We start from the raw sequence: 17,065 nt of genomic DNA, 5'->3' as shown, positions 1-17,065 counted from the left end.
TGTACATGCCCTTTGGATTGAAAAATGCCGGGGCCACATTTCAGCGCTTTACATATACTCTTTTAGTTAACGTAAACAACACGTTTACGTACCTTGATGATGTACTGATTGCTAGTGAGACCCTTGAAGAACATATTTCAGATGTTCAAACTGTTCTTTCCATTTTGGCTCAGCATAACATGCAACTTTCTCTCGACAAATGTCAATTCTTTAAGTCAAACCTTACTTTTCTCGGTTACGAGATTAACTCACAAGGGATTAAGCCACCTAAAGACCGTACCACGGCCATTTCCGATTTCCCTTTGCCTCAGACTTTACAGACTTTGCGCCGTTTCATGGGTATGATAATTTCTTTCGCCCCATGATTCCTAATTTTGCAACCGTAGCCTATTCCCTTACTGAGCTTCTTAAACAATATCCTTCTTCAAAGTGTCTCACTTGGGCTGACGCAGCAAAGAACTCCTTCAATAATTTGAAGCAAGCCTTACTGGACTGTCCAACCTTAGCTTACCCTTCCCTAATACCGACAAACTACCAGCTCGTGACTGTCAGTTCAAGCCTAGCCGTTGGCGCCGCTCTCTATCAAGTTATAGACGGTGAGCCAACGCCCCTAGGTTTTTACTCGAAGAAACTCTCGGACACACAACGTACCTATTCCACCTCGTAGTTTTGCATTTCAGGACTCTCATTGATGGACATACAGTTACCCTATTTCTTGACCACAAACTCCTCGTAGCTGCCTTTTACTCTAAATCTCTTGCTAAAACTGACAGACAACAACGACAACTCTCTGTTCTTTCTGAATACGTTTCCACAGTCGAGTATATCCGCGGCGACAACAATGTCGTCGCTGATTCCTTATCTCGCACGTCGTGCGCTGTTACACTCGACGCTTTTGACTTAAGTGGCATCGCTCAAAGTCAGACAACAGATGATGAACTGGAAACTTTCAAGCCTAGACTCTCTAAATTCACTTTACCCTCTAATTTGACACTCTGGTGTGATACCTCTACTAACACTCCTCGACCTTTTGTTCCATTACCCTTACGTAATGACGTAGTCTCTTCTTTGCATAACCTTTCTCATCCTGGTGTTCAGCCCACCTCTAAGTTGGTAAAACAACGTTACTTCTGGCCATACATTGACAGAGATGTAAAGACATCTGTAAGACAATGCCTTAGGTGTCTGAGGTCTAAGACTACCCGCCACACTTCCTCTCCTGTTTCCCCTATATCTACTCCTACTGACCACTTCCAATCAGTACACATCGATATTGTAGGACCGTTGCCCTTGCTACTCTCCCAAACTATCCTTATCCTCTCCCCAACAAATACTTGTTGACTTGCATTGACCGAGCTACTCGTTGGACTGAAGCAATTCCCCTCATTGACACTACTGCCACTTCTGTAGTAATCTCTTTTGTGAATGGTTGGATATGCCGTTTCGGTGTTCCACTTCATGTCATCACGGATAGAGGTTCCCAGTTCGAGAGTGAACTTTTCTCTAAGCTTTCATCTATCATTGATTTCCACCATATGCGTACTATTAGTTATCACCCCCAAGCTAACGGCATGATTGAACGTTTCCACCGTTCTCTGAAATCAGTTCTTCGCGCTAGGCAAGATAACTGGTTTTACTCCTTACCCATCGTCCTTCTTGGCTATCGCATGACACCTCACGTCACTAAATTTTCCCCATTTACCGCCGTTACTGGCGCTCATATATTATGCCCTTCTGTTGCCATTACTAAGGAACACACACACTCCTCGGACGACACAACCATCCTTCGTCTTATCAAGGAAATGCAGTCTATCAATTTCCAAGACCTCGCATCCGGTGACTGCCATACACCACCTCAACCCTATCTCCCTCACGACCTTCACTCTTGCTCTAAAGTTTGGATACGAGTCGACAGAATTCGTAAGAGTTTGGAGGCTCCGTATTCTGGTCCTTATGATGTCATTCGACGTGAACCTAAGTACTTCATCCTTAACCTACCTCAAGGCGAAACCTCAGTTTCCATTGATCGTTTGAAACCAGCTTTCCTCCCTGTTTCTCCTCGCCCTAAGACCCGTCTCCATGTAACCCTAGACATACCCTCAACACCTTCCACTCCTCCTGTTCCTACTTCGTCCACTCCGGACACTTCCAGTGTCATCCCACCGAGTCCCATACCACCCACAGCTGATGCCAATGACCTTGGCCACCCTATCACCTCTTCCCCTCCCTCCCACCCTCATACTTCCGCGCTTCCATACACAACTCGTGCAGGCAGGACCGTTAGGTTTCACGATAAAACTGATTTTTACTACTACTAAAGACTTTCTTCACTGACTCTCCTCTCTCAAAGGGGTAGTACTGTGGGAAGCCCTTCATTACTTAATTATTGTATATATTTATTGTATATGTATCTCCTTTATTGTATATGTAACACTTCTTTATTATACATGAGTACTTAATGTCAATATATATTTATTGTAAATGTATTGTATAAGCCTATGTAGTTATTACATTATATAAGTGCCCTATACACAGTTATATAACCGATTATATATACGTCATTAGGCGTACGCTACATGCATATGTGTCTATGCCAATTTTACGTTCCATAGCATTAAGGCATATTCCTCATTATATGTAATTGTTCTCTTGTTTCTGTATATTCTTATGTATATACCTAGAGATGTTTGTATGTATTGTTTTGCCTAATCTTTTTCCCGCCTGGCAACAATGTATCAAGAAGTAGGGCACGGGCGCGTCATGATACCAAGGCTAGGCCCTAGCATTTGCTGGTGACAGATCACTTCCTGCCATACTTGTGTGTAGACCTACGCAATAAACTCCTACCAGAAAGTACAGTGTGTTTGGCACTTACCACATATATGTCAGGAAAGCACCATATGATGACAAAGTTTTTATTGATACAACGTTTCGTTTGATTGAGTTTTATCAAGTATATAAACGAGAAAAACATTGCACCAATGAAAGGTTTGTACTCCTATAGTGAGTTTCCTGACCTGCTCGTTGCCGCTGACTTCTCTCTTACATCATTATATACCAGAGCCTTTACGAACATCGATCATCACCTCCTGGGGTCTTGGATAATTGATAATGGGAATGTCTAACGGTTCCAGGTTGACACCCCCTGGTCCGGGTGAAAAGAAAAACTTCTGTAGTAAGGTAGTTGTAAAGGTAAATAGTTCCATCTTTGCTAGAGGCTCACCAAGACATTGCCGACGCCCTAAAGAGATCAAAAGAACAAATGAACAAGTCATTGATATGAAAAGATTGGCAGGCTTGAAGCACTAAATACATTTATACATCACTAAAAGCCCTCTCCCCCTTGTAAATTGCGTGGCCGATCCAAAGCACATAACCACGTCACACAAACAAATAAGATTCATTCAGTCACACTTCACTTCTGAGCACCTCGGGGAGAAAGGAGCTTCCTGTCTTCCGCCATAATGTTCGAGTCACACATGGTGTAGTGAGGCATAGCCCTTCTGAAGCAAGACTCAGACAGCCTGAGCTGGTCTACTCCCACTGTTTCATCAAACAATGACCTCCCCCCCCACACACACACACATCTCATCATCTACTCCAGAAATATTTTGTTCCATTTACCCGTCTGGGGTATTGGCTGCTTGTTATTGTGGCAAAGTAGCATGCAGTCGATACTTTAGGGTCTATATGGGGCGCCCCTACGGACCAGAGCCACACATCATTTTGTCTATGATAGAAGAAATTCTGTTTATAGAGAAATGATGACACTTTTATACTACGACTGTCCCTCCGTTATGCTGTCCCCCAACCCCTTGTTGCTGTCCTGTACCATTTCTCTGAGTATTCTCTTTCTGATTGGGGGAATTCCCTGTGGTGGGGGAAAAGAATACTGCCACCAAGTTTTCCCACTTGGATCGTAAGAGGCGAGAAGAAAGGGACGGGGAGAGGGACTAGGCATCCTTCTCCCTGTAGCCCCACGGGGCACACATCCTAAAGACAAAAGTGAAGGCATAAGGGGTGCTGGCGGGCCTCGGGCCAGCACCCTAAGGTTTGGGTCTTTTAATGTGCGTGGATGTGGTACAGATGAGAGTAAAAGGGAAGAGATAGGTAGTATGTTTGTGAGAAGAAAGTTGGATGTGTTGGCTTTGAGTGAAACTAAGTTGAAAGGGATGGGTGAGTGTATGTTTGGGAGTGTAAGTGGGAGGTTATCAGGAGTGAAGAGAGGGCGAGGGAGGGAAGGGGTGGCTATTCTAGTAAGTGAGGAGATAGGTAAAGGGGTAGTGGAGTGGAAGGAGGTTTCCTCAAGGATAATGTGGATGAAGGTGAAACTGTGAAAGGAGATGTGGGTCTTTGTAAGTACATATGGGCCGGGCAGTGAGAAGAGCAGGGAAGAAAGGGAGGCCTTTTGGATAGATTTAAATGAGTGCATAGAGGGTTTAGGAAGAAATGTCAATGTAATAGTACTGGGAGACCTTAATGCTAGAGTGGGAAATGGTCCAATCGATGGAGTGGTTGGGAAGTGTGGAGTTCCAGGAAAGAATCGTAGTGGAGAGTTGATGGTGGAAATGTGTCTAGAAAGAGAGTTGATGATAGCAAATACAGTGTTTCGGAAGAAAGTCAAGCATAAGTACACATGGGAGAGGGTGGTGGAGGGAAGGGTGGTAGATAGAGCGCTAATGGATTATGTAGTGGTAAATAGGATTATGATAGGAAGAGTTAAGGATGTACATGTGCTAAGGGGAGAGGGTGGGGGAATATCAGATCATTTTTTGGTGGAAGGTAAGTTGAGAGTGGAGGATAGATGGAGGAAGAGGAAAGGGACAAAAGGTAGAGAGGTTCTTAGAGTGAACTCCTTGAATGAAAAGGAAAAGGAGAAGGAGTACGAAAAGAAGCTGAAGGAGGAGTGGGAGGGAGTAAAGGATAGAGCAGAGATGGGTGTGGAGGAGGAATGGGGATGGTTCAAGGAGGGAGTCTTAAAGTGTGCAAGGATGGTGTGTGGAACAAGAAGGACAGGGGGAAATAGAAGAAAGGGTAGTGAATGGTGGGATGAGGAAACAAAGAAGGTTGTAGAAGAGAAGAAGCGAGCATTCACAGATTGGTTACAAAAGAGGACAGGGGAGTCATATGAGACGTACAAAGAAAAGAAAAGAGAAGTAAAGCAAAAGGTAAAGGAGGCAAAGAGGAGAGCAGATGTGAAATGGGGTAGGAGTATGACAGAAAATTTTGAAAGTAATAAAAAGATGTTTTGGAAAGAAATTAAGAGAGGAAGAGGAGGCGAATCAAGTAGGGAAGAAAAGGTAAAAGGTACAGATGGAGAGTTGATAATGGAAGAGATGGCAGTGAGGGGAAGATGGGCAGAATATTTTAGGGAGTTGCTGAATGTGAAGGAGGATAGGGAAGGAAAGATAGCTGCAGTGGGAAATACGAAAAAAATGAAAGTGATGAGTGAGGAGAATGGAGGAGAAATAAGGAAGGATGAGGTGAAGGCAGTTGTAAAGATGATGAAAGCAGGTAAGGCACCTGGTCTGGATGGATGTCATGCAGAATGTCTGAAAAAGGGAGGTTCAGTGATGGTGGACTGGTTGGTGAGATTATTTAATGTTTGCTGGAGAGAGGGTAGAGTACCGGAGGACTGGAGTAGTGCCTGTATAGTTCCTCTTTACAAGGGAAAAGGGGACAAGTGTGAATGTAGTAATTTCAGAGGGATTAGCCTGTTGAGTGTAGTAGGGAAGGCCTATGGGAGAATCTTAATTGAGAGGATTAGGAGAGGAACAGAAGGAGTAATTGGTGAGGAACAGTGTGGATTTAGGACGGGTAGAGGTTGTGTAGATCAGATCTTTGTGGTAAGACAGATATGTGAGAAAGCTATAGGAAAGGGGAAGGATGTTTTCTGGGCTTTTATGGATCTGGAAAAGGCTCATGATAGGGTAGACAGAAAGGCACTGTGGGAGGTTATGCAGATTTATGGGATAGGAGGAAAGCTTTTGGGAGCTGTCAAGAGTTTTTATGTGAGTAGTAGAGCAGGTGTTAGGATTGGAAATGGAGAGAGTGAGTGGTTTGAAGTAAAGGTGGGACTTCGTCAAGGATGCGTTATGTCGCCCTGGCTGTTCAACTTATACATGGATGGGGTGGTGCGAGAGGTGAATGCTAGGGTAGTGAGTCAGGGATTGGAGATGGTTAAAGAAAATGGAGAAAAGTGGGAGGTGAGCCAGCTGTTGTTTGCGGACGACACTGCGCTTGTGGCAGGGTCAGAGGAGGGATTGAGGAAGCTGGTGGCAGAGTTTGGGAGAGTATGTGATAGAAGAAAGCTAAAGATAAATGTGGGTAAAAGTAAGGTGATGAGATGTACAAGGGGTGAAAGTGGCAGTAGACTGGAAGTGAACATTAAGGGAGAGCGACTGGAGGAATTGGATAGTTTTAGATACTTGGGTACAAGTGTAGCAGGAAAAGGTGGAGTGAAGGTGGAGGTAGAATGTAGATTGAGAGAAGCGAGTAAATGCCTTGGTGGTTTAAAGAGTGTAATGAGAAATAGACATTTGGGAATGGATGCGAAGAGGAGACTGTATGAAGGAGTGATTGTGCCAACAGCACTGTATGGGGCAGAAACGTGGAACATAAGAGAAGAAGAGAGAAGGAGTTTGAATGTGTTTGAGATGAGGTGTCTGAGAAGTATGGTGGGGGTTACTAGGCTAGATAGAGTGAGAAATGAGGAGGTGAGGAGGAGAACAGGGGTGAAAAAGGATTTGGGAGAGAGGGTTGATGAAAGAATATTAGGATGGTTTGGACACATGGAAAGAATGAGTGAAGAAAGACTAGTAAAAGAGGTATGGAAGGCAGATGTGGAGGGAGTGAACATGAGGGGACGTCCTAGGATGAGGTGGATGGATGGGGTGAAGGGGGCTTTGGGGAAGAGGGGAATGTCTGTTGAGGAAGGAAGGGAGAGGACGGAAGACAGAGGTGAGTGGAGAATGGTTGTATATGGATGATGTTGTGACTGCACGAGGAGGAATGGGCGGGGGGTGGGGGGGGGGTAGTATGTGTGAGTACATTTTGACGCAGCCCGAAGGGATTTCTCCCCATCCTCCCTTTATATGCAAAGGGGGACGGAGAGGGGGGGTCGCCGATTAAATGAAGCGGCCTTGCTGTGGATGTACTGTGTCTTGCGACACTGCTTTTGACCCAGGGCGGTGGGCAGCGTTCAGGGATGACCCGTCATCCAGGAGGTGCTCAGATGAGAGGAAGGGTGGGAGGGGTGTGGAGTGTATGTAGGGATGAAATGGGTGGGAGTGTTTTTATGCCTTTCCCTTTGTGGCTACCTCCCTTGGAAGGGGGAAAAAGCCTTGGTATATGTATGTATGTACTTGCTCTACTCTATAGTTTGCCTCTCCATTCACTTGTTCATTGATCGCTACATAAGACTCCAGATACAACTCTTCCCTTCCTTCACATTCACATTCATCCTGCCACCATCATCATTATTCCTGCACATATCACCACTTTGCTCTAACACATACTCACTAATAATGTCCTCCTTTCACATGCCTTCCCAAACTCAGTCACCACCTGCTTCAGTCTCTTCTGAATTAACCACAAGCGCAACAGCATCCACGAATAACAATCAATTAATTTCCAATACCATATCCTTCTTATCTTGCCCACCAAATCTAAATATCTGCCTAGCACTCTTGTGTTATCTCTCTTGCTATCCCATCCATATTCACGTTGAAAAACCATGGTGACATTACGTAAACCATGACATAACTCCATATTCACCTCAAATCCCTCAATCTTTTCATTTCCAATCCTTACACATGTCTCACTACTCATGCAAAAACATTTGGCAGCTTTTAACAGAATTTCCTACACAATATAAGTTTCCAATGTGTTCTGCGAAGTTTCTCTCTCAATCCTATCATTTTCTTTTCCAAGTCCATCAATACCCAAAGACATCCTTGCCTTTTGCTAAGTATTTCTTACAGAACTGCCTTACCACAAACACTTGACCTTGGAACTTTCTTCCTCTTCTAAACCCACACTGCTCTACACAAATCACTCTCTGTTAATCCCCCTAAATTTTTCAATCAACACTTGCCCATACACTGGGACACTCCCTTCCCTGAGCTGCACTTACAATTTCACCAGCCACACCCTTACTACTCTACCCTTTGCCAGATATTCCATATTCCATCATCCATCCTAGGTTCCTTTCCATCTTTTATTTCTTTCGATGAATACATGCAGTAGGGTATCTAATATTAAGAAAATTTATAGGAAAATCGAGACTCACCAACACCAAAGGGCATGAAACCATCTCGAGGGATTGCAAATTTATTGTTGATATCCAGGAAACGCTCTGGTCGAAACTCGGATGGATTGTCCCAATACTTTTCCTCAGAATGACATTAGTAGCTCACAGGATAAACGATGGCCCCCTTCAAGGCAATGAAAAACTTAAACAGTAAGTCCTCGTTATACGGTACATATGCATTCCTGAAAACCTTATCGCAAATTTGAATTACCGTATACCGAACCCATTATAACATATGGCAGACATACCTTCTCCCTGCTGTTTCCTCTTCAAAACACAAATGGATACCGTATCTGTGAATTTTTTTTACCGTCTGGGGTATTGGTTGCATGTTATTGTGGCAAAGTGGCATGCAGTTGATACTTTAGGGTCTATATGGGGCGCCCCTACGGACCAGAGCCAAACATCATTTTGTCTGTGATAGAGGAAAACTCTGTACACAGAGAAATGATGACACTTTTATACTACGAGTATCCCTCCGTTATGCAGTCCCCCAACCCCTTGTTACTGTCCTGTACCATTTCTCTGAATATTCATTTCCTTTTTTGGCGACCCTGTGCTGGGGGAAGAGAATGCAATACCATGTCTTTCCACTTGAGTCGTAAAAGGCGACAAAAAACGGGATGGGGGATGGGATTAGGAGTCCTAATACCTGTAGCCCCAAAAGAGGACATTCCTAAAAAAGAAAGTAAAGGCATAAGAGGGTCTGGGAGCTTTCCAACCAGTACCCTAAGGTTTGGCTCTTTTAATGTGCGTGGATGTGGTACAGATGAGAGTAAAAGGGAAGAGATAGGTAGTATGTTTGTGAGAGGAAAGATGGATGTACTGGCTTTGAGTGAAACTAAAATGAAAGGAAAGGGCAGCTGTGAGTTTGGGAGTGTAGCTGGTAGGTACTAAGGAGTGAAGAGGGGACAAGGGAGAGAAGGGGTGGCTATACTAGTAAGTGAAGAGATAAGTGAGCGGGTAGTAGAGTGGAAGGCGGTTTCATCAAGGTTGATGTGGATGAAGGTGAAGCTGAGAAGGGAGATGTGGGTTTTTGTAAGTGTGTATGGGCCTGGTAGTGAGAAGAGCATAGAGGAAAGGGAGGCTTTTTGGGTAAATATAAATGAGTGCATAGGGGGATCAGGGAGAAATGTCAATGTAGTTGCATTGGGAGACCTAAATGCTAGGGTAGGAAATGAACCAATTGACGGAGTGATTGGGAAGTATGGAGTTCCAGGTAAAAATCGTAGTGGAGAATTGATGGTGGAGATGTGTCTTGAAAGAGAGTTGTTGATAGCAAATACAGTGTTTAGGAAGAAAGTCAAGCATAAGTACACATGGGAGAGGGTGGTGGATGGAAGGGTGGCAGATAGAGCGTTAATGGACTATATAGTGGTGACCAGGAGTATGGTAGGAAGAGTTAAGGATGTACATGTTCTAAGGGGAGAGAGTGGGAGAACATCAGATCATTTTCTGGTGGAAGGGAAATTGAGAGTGGAGAATAGGTGGAGAAAGAGGAAAATGGCAGAAGGTAGGGAGGTACTTAGAGTGAACTGCTTAAATGAGGAAAAAAAGGAGAATGAGTATAAGAAGTTGAAAGAGAAGTGAGAGAGAGTAAAGGATAGAGTAGAGCTAGGAGTGGAGGAGGAATGGAGATGGTTCAAGTAGGGAGTCATAAGGTGTGTAAAGATGGTGTGTGGAACAAGGAGGGTGGGAGGAAATAGATGCAAGGGTAGTGAGTGGTGGGATGAGGAAGCAAAGAAGGGTGTAGAAGAGAAGAAGCAGGCATTCGTAGGTTGGCTACAAATTAGGACCAGGGAATCGTATGAGAGGTACAAAGTAAAGAGAAAGGAAGTTAAGCATAAGATAAAGGAAGCAAAGAGGAGAGTAGATGTGAAATGAGGAAAGAGTATGACAGAAAAATTTGAAAGTAATAAAAAGATATTTTGGAAGGAAATTAAAAGAGGAAGAGGAGGCGAATCAAGTAGAGAAGAAAAGGTAAAAGGTGCAGATGGAGAGATGATAATGGAAGAGAAGGCAGTGAGAGGATGGTGGGCAGATTATTTTAGAGAGTTGCTAAATGTGAAGGAGGATAGGGAGGGAAAGGTAGTTACAGTGGGAACCGCTAAGAAAATGAGAGTGATGAGTGAGGAAAATGGAGGAGAAATAAGGAAGGATGAAGTGAAAGCAGCTCTTAAGATAATGAAAGCAGGTAAAGCACCTAGGTTGGATGGATGCCATGCAGAATGTCTGAAGAAAGGAGGTACAGTTATGGTGGACTGGCTGGTGAGGTTATTAAATGTTTGTTTAAGAAAGGGTAGAGTGCCGGAGGACTGGAGGAGTGCCTGTATAGTTCCGCTTTACAAAGGAAAAAGGGACAAGTGTGAGTGTAGTAGTTACAGAGGGTTCAGCTTGTTGAGTGTAGTTGGGAAGGCTTATGGGAGGGTCTTGATTGAGAGGATTAGGAGAGGAACAGAGGGAGTAATTGGTGAGGAACAGTGTGATTTTAGGTCAGGTAGGGGATGTGTAGTTCAGATTTTTGTGGTAAGACATATGTGAGAAAGCTATAGGAAAAGGTAAGGATGTTTTTTGGGCTTTTATGGATCTGGAAAAGGCTTACGACAGGGTAGACAGGAAGGCACTGTGGGAGGTACTGCAGATAAATGGGATAGGAGGAAAGCTGTTAAGAACAGTCGAGAGTTTTTATGAGAGTAGTAGAGCTTGCGTTAGGATTAGAAATGGAGAGAGTGAATGGTTTGAGGTAAAGGTGGGACCTCGTCAGGGGTGTGTTATGTCGCCCTGGCTGTTCAATCTTTACATAGATGGGGTGGTGCGAGAGGTGAATGCAAGGGTGGTGGGTCAGGGGTTGGAGATGATTAAAGAAAATGGAGAAAAATGGGGGGTGAGCCAGCTGTTGTTTATTGACGACACTATGCTGTTAGCTGTGTGACAGAAGGAAGCTGAAGATAAATGTGGGTAAAAGTAGGGTGATGAAATGTACAAGGGGAGAGAGTGACAGTAGGCTGCAAGTGAGCATTAAGAGTGAGAAACTGGAGGAAGTGGATAGTTTCAGCTACTTGTGTGCGAATGTGACAGGAAAGGGAGAAGTGGGGGTGGAGGTAGAATGTAGATTGAGAGAAGCGAGTAAATGCCTTGGTGGAATAAAAAGTGTAATGAGATATAGACATCTAGGAATGGATACTAAGAGGAGGTTATATGAAGGAGTGATTGTGCCAACAGCAATGTACGGGGCAGAAACATGAAACATGAAAGAGGAAGAGAAAATGAGTTTGAATGTGTTTGTGATGAAATGTCTGAGAAGTATGATAGGGGTTACTATTAGGAGGTGAGGAGGAGAACAGGGGTGAAAAGGGAGCTGGGAGATAGGGTTGATGAAAGAGTATTAGGATGGTTTGGGGACATGGAAAGAATGAGTGAAGAAATATTAGTAAAAGCAATGTGGAAGGCAGAGGTGGAAGGAATGAATATGAGGGGACATCCTAAGATGAGATGGATGGATGGGGTGAAAGGGACTTTACAAAAGAGAGGAATGTCTGTAGAGGAAGGACGGGAGAGGACAGAAGATAGGGGTGAATAGAGAAGGGTTGTGTATAGATGAGGCTGTGATGCATGAGAGGGAGTGGGTGGGGGATGGGGGGTGAGGAAGTATGTATGAGAAAAAATTTGACGCAGCCCGAAGGGATTTCTCCCCGTCTTCTCCTTTCCTGCATGAGGGGACGGAGAGGGGGGTCGCCGAATTTATGAAACGGCCTTGCTGTGGATGTGCTGTCTTGCGACACTGCTTCTGACCCAGGGCAGTGGACAGGATGCAGGGTTGACCCGTCATCCAGGAGGTGCCAAGATGGGAGGGAGGGAGGAGGGTGGATTAGAGTGGAATATATGGGAAATGAAATGGGTGGGAGTGATTTTCTATGCCTTTTTCTTTTTGGCTACCCCCCTGTAAGGGGGAAAAAGCCTTTGGTATATGTATGTATGTATGTATGTATGTATGTATGTATGTATGTATGTATGTATGTAAATAGAATTGAGGGTAGTAATTACCAAATACCGTAACTGTGGATTTACCGGATAAAGAATTACCGTATAAGGAGGACTCAATGTATTTGAGAGTTTGAATAAAAAGTAAACTTTTTTGGGCATGGGTATTTCTGTGTGAAGCATTCTACAAGAGAAAGTGGAAAACAAAGCTGAGAGTTGTTCATTCTAACCTAGTAATGAATAAAAATATAGACACTGGAGTAAGAGTCTTTGTGAAAAAGGGAAGTGGTGAAAAACCCGCAATTAGATAAAATGTAAGAGTTCTAAACCAGCTATTTAACTTTAACGAGGAAATCCTATGACAGGTGAACATCTACATTAAACTTATCTTTAGAGATTCACCTTTTCAAATAGTTACTTGGTATTGATATAATTCGAATGAGCCCTAATACAGTGGTAAAATATTTTGGTTATAGTACTCTTACCAATGATCCCATTTCCCACATTAATTAGTATACATGTATTTTAAGTTGGAACACTTATAAGTCTGCATTTCGTCTCACCTTTGGGATCCTGTAACCGCAAATCGTATTCTCCCTGGTCACGCAATGATGGAGCCCAAGAGACACCAGGGAAACAGCTCTGAGAACTTCATTGATAGTTGCTTCTGTATAGGGCATCCTGCAGCCAAAACAGGAAGTTGAAACAAAACTAATAAAACAATCAATCAGTTAGTCAATTGTTGTCTCGAGTTTCACTAAATGGAAAAAACAGATCCTCACAGTGGCTGTCAAATGCCCTCGGAACCCTCCACAGATATCTATGGAAAAAAAAATTGGACTGTTGTCTGTGTTGTATCAGTGTGAAACTGTTTCTATTTCACCAGTGCTTAGTTTTAGGGAGAGGAGAGCAGTCGAAGGTGGCCAATTTTCCATATAGGATAAAGTGACAGAAATATAATTAAAGTTAAAAGAGTTCAGAGACAGAGTGTCAGCTCCTCAGGGCTGGACCTCCTGGTGGAATTGTGAAGGTTGACGGGTTTTGAAAATGCGAATTTCGCTATCCATCTCGCAGGACCATTACATGCAGGTACCCATTACTGGTCCCTCCTCAGAAAATAAATAATGTAACAATATAAAAGAACCCCACCAAGAGCGAGTTGGACATAGGGCATGGTTCAGGAAATTCCACACTTCAAAGTCCTATATAAGGGACACCAGCCTAGCCTCCTGATAAGGGGAGTTCACGACGTTAAACCGAATCATCATCAACAATACAAAAGAAAATTATCTAAGTAAGGTCCTTGCCTCTTCTTGTCCTCCCATGATGGTTGTTCCCCACAGGGAACAACTTCGTCGATTTCCATCTGCACCTTCTTCTGGACCTCGGGATACCGGGCCATGTAGAGGAGAATCCAGCGGATGGTCGTCGACACCGTATCACTCCCGGCATCAAACAAATCCCAAATCGTCGACTTCAGATTCTTTTCTAGGTGTGAAGAGATGAAAACAATAACACTTGGCAAATACAAATACCATCAACGTAACAAAACACTTGAGGACTACGTCCAATATTTTATCATTATTAGATTAAATAATAATGCTACATGATTCTATTGATATATGCTAATAAGTTATTCTGGAATTTATATACAACATTTAAGTACAACCGGTTTAACTAAGTGAATTGCAAAGTTTTGAAATGTGTCTCAGTAGATAAAGTGAGTGCAACAGCACATGAGTTCAGTAAAGACAGTCTTAAATCGATCCTTTGATCACTAGCCGCGAAAGCATGGTAACTGATGTAGAAGTCGGTGAATCTGTTGCAAATAGCGATCACAACTTAGTTAGATTCAAACTCCTAAACAATTTTAGAATAGATACTTGTGTTTCTAAAATACCCGATTTCAGTAAAGCTCAGTTCATAGGACTACGTCAGGAGCTTCAGCTTACAGATTGGGAGGCGAAATTAAACGAAAGACCTGTAGATCAGATGTGGGAAATATTTCAAAATACGCTCACTAAGATGATTCAAACTTACATTCCTTTTAAGGACAGACGTCCCCCAAATCAGGCTCGCCCAAAGTGGCTCGACAAAGAAACTGAAAAAAGTATTGCTAAAAAGAGACAGGCTTATAAGAAATATAAGTGCTCGGGTGCATCTAATGACTATGAAAGTTATGTATCAATACAGAAAAAGAAAACGACAATACGAAATGAACATCGCTGATAAATCCAAAGAGAATCCCAAAGAATTCTATAGTTACATTAGATAAAAAGGTTGTTAGGAATCACATTGGTCCACTATTATCTGCTGACGGTCAACTTGAATATTCAAATGAAGGAATGTGTAATATCTTAAACAATTATTTTAGCTCGGTATTCGTAAACGAAACACCTCAAAGTGAATTCCAAACTGAAACCTGTCAAAAGTCTGGGGTAAACTTACTACGGTAAATATAACAAAAGAAAAAATTAAAAAGTGTATAGACAAACTCAAAGTTAAACACCAGGGCCTGACGGTTGGCATCCAAGAATCTTAAAGGAAATGAAAAATGAGATTGTTGTTCCATTAGAAATTATTTTCAAGAAATTCATCATATCCGGAGATGTCCCAAGAGAATGGAAGCTATCTAACGTTACTTCCATATTCAAAAAAGGTGACAAAAAGAAGCCAAATAACTATAGGCCTATAAGTTTGACTTCAATCGTATGAAAGATAATGGAAACTATCATCAGAGATGCTATCGAACATCATTTAGAAAGTAACCGTTTGATAAATGGTAGCCAGCATGGTTCCAGACGAAAACGTTCTTGCGTGACTTACTCGAATTCTACAACACAGTTATCTCGAATTATGACAAAAGAAACAATATAGATTTAATATATCTAGACTTTGCAAAAGCTTTTGATACCGTCCCACACGAAAGGTTACTTACTAAATTAGCTTTACACGGAATAAGTGGTAGCCTATTATGTTGGACTAGTAATTGGTTGAATGGTCGAAAATAGAGAGTTGTTTTAAATGGAAAAACTTCTAGATGGAAAAGCGTTACAAGTGGAGTTCCTCAGGGTTCCGTTCTTGGGCCACTTCTATTCATAGTATATATAAATGATATAGACCATGGACTAAAATCTACTGTTTCCAAATTTGCTGATGATACAAAACTGTGTGGAGTGGCAAATGATCACTCAAACCAATTAGATATTCAAGAAGATTTAGATCAATTACAGCAATGGTCTGAAAAGTGGCTAATGAAATTCAACACAAGTAAATGCAAGGCAATGCACATAGGTAAAAATAACAGTAAGTACGATTACAAGTTATTTGGAAATTCGTTAACAAAAGTGGATAGTGAAAAAGATCTCGGCGTAATTATCAGTAACGACCTCAAATCATCCAAGCAGTGTATTTCAGCCTCTGAGAAAGCAAATAAGATTCTAGGACTGATTGCGCGATCTTTTGATTTCAAAAAGTCCATCACTCATTAACAAGCTATATAAATCGTTAGTTCGTCCACATTTGGAATATGCTGTTTCCGTATGGTCACCGAATCTCATTAAAGACATTGACAGACTGGAAAAAGTACAACGGCGAGCCACAAAACTTATTCCAAATATCAAAAATAAATCATACGAAAATCGACTAAAACACATGAATCTCTTTTCCCTAAAAAAGCGTAGACTCAGAGGTGACTTGATACAGGTCTTTAAGATTTTAAAGGGAATTGACAACATCAAAAGTGACAAAATTTTCACATTGAATGAGAATCAGACAAGAAACAATGGTCTCAAACTGTCCGGAAATAGATTCAATTTGGAAGTAGGTAGAAACAACTTTGCCAACCGTGTAGTTATTAAATGGAATAAACTTCCTGCACAGGTAGTGCAATGTAGTTCAGTTCGAAGCTTTAAGAATCATTTAAATAAATACCTAAGTAAAATGCTGTAATGATTATAATTTATCTTATATTATTGTGTTTTTTTTATCATTTGTCTGTCTGATTTTCATTTGTTACATGTCAATTTATTATTATTTACTATTTACCTGTTTGTTTATTATTTAACTATACCTATGCATTTATTTATTTTATTTGTTATTTACATTATTATAGTTTTTATTTATTATTTTATTATTGATATGATTTTTTTTCGTATCCGACCTAGATATGGATCAAAAGGTCTCCTGTCGGCATGCTCCGCCTTTGTAATCCTTTAAATCTCATATTTCACCTACTTTTGTGTCAGTCTTATCACCATTCAATCATTCGTAGTTTGTTGCTCAATAAAAAATTATCCAAAATTCTTCCATGAGTCTTACATCTGAGTCAACCTCTGCCACGTCACCCCAGAAAAAATATATTTGTCTTTTCTTCACCTTCTGTCTGATCTCCCAATTCGACTCTTCCCATCTTGCACTGGCTTGTCAGTAACACACTCAACTTTTGGCAAAGTTCCCTACCCAATTCCACCTCCGTTCTTTTCTCATTTCCCCAATCTTTTTCATTTTAACTTTGATATCTCAATTTCTTTCTATGCATGCATTAATTTTATCTCCATTCCCTTCATCAATTTCCAAATTACATACCTGTAGATCATACCTGACATCATACATTGATTATGATGAACTTTTGTATTTAGTTTTTATGTTCCTTAGTTCATCTGACCTAAACAGTTATACTCTTCAACTTTAAGATTCTAGCCATCTACTACAACTGATTTACTCTGAACTTCCGATTTGAACATTACTTTGATTTTACTCTTACTCACCTTC

The 17,065-nt window shown here is 41.9% G+C and overlaps 1 pseudogene; it reads right to left on the bottom strand.

The window, feature by feature from the left end:
- Positions 1 to 3,035: 3,035 nt before the first annotated feature.
- The window catches only part of LOC143037992 (cytochrome P450 2L1-like), a 39,277-nt pseudogene continuing 25,247 nt past the window's right edge, over positions 3,036 to 17,065 (bottom strand).

Source organism: Oratosquilla oratoria, chromosome 2 (assembly GCF_046742065.1).
Source record: "Oratosquilla oratoria isolate Oo_2021 chromosome 2, ASM4674206v1, whole genome shotgun sequence".
In the NCBI taxonomy this organism is placed as follows: Eukaryota; Metazoa; Arthropoda; class Malacostraca; order Stomatopoda; family Squillidae; genus Oratosquilla; species Oratosquilla oratoria.
This window is presented reverse-complemented; position numbering and strand designations above follow the sequence as displayed.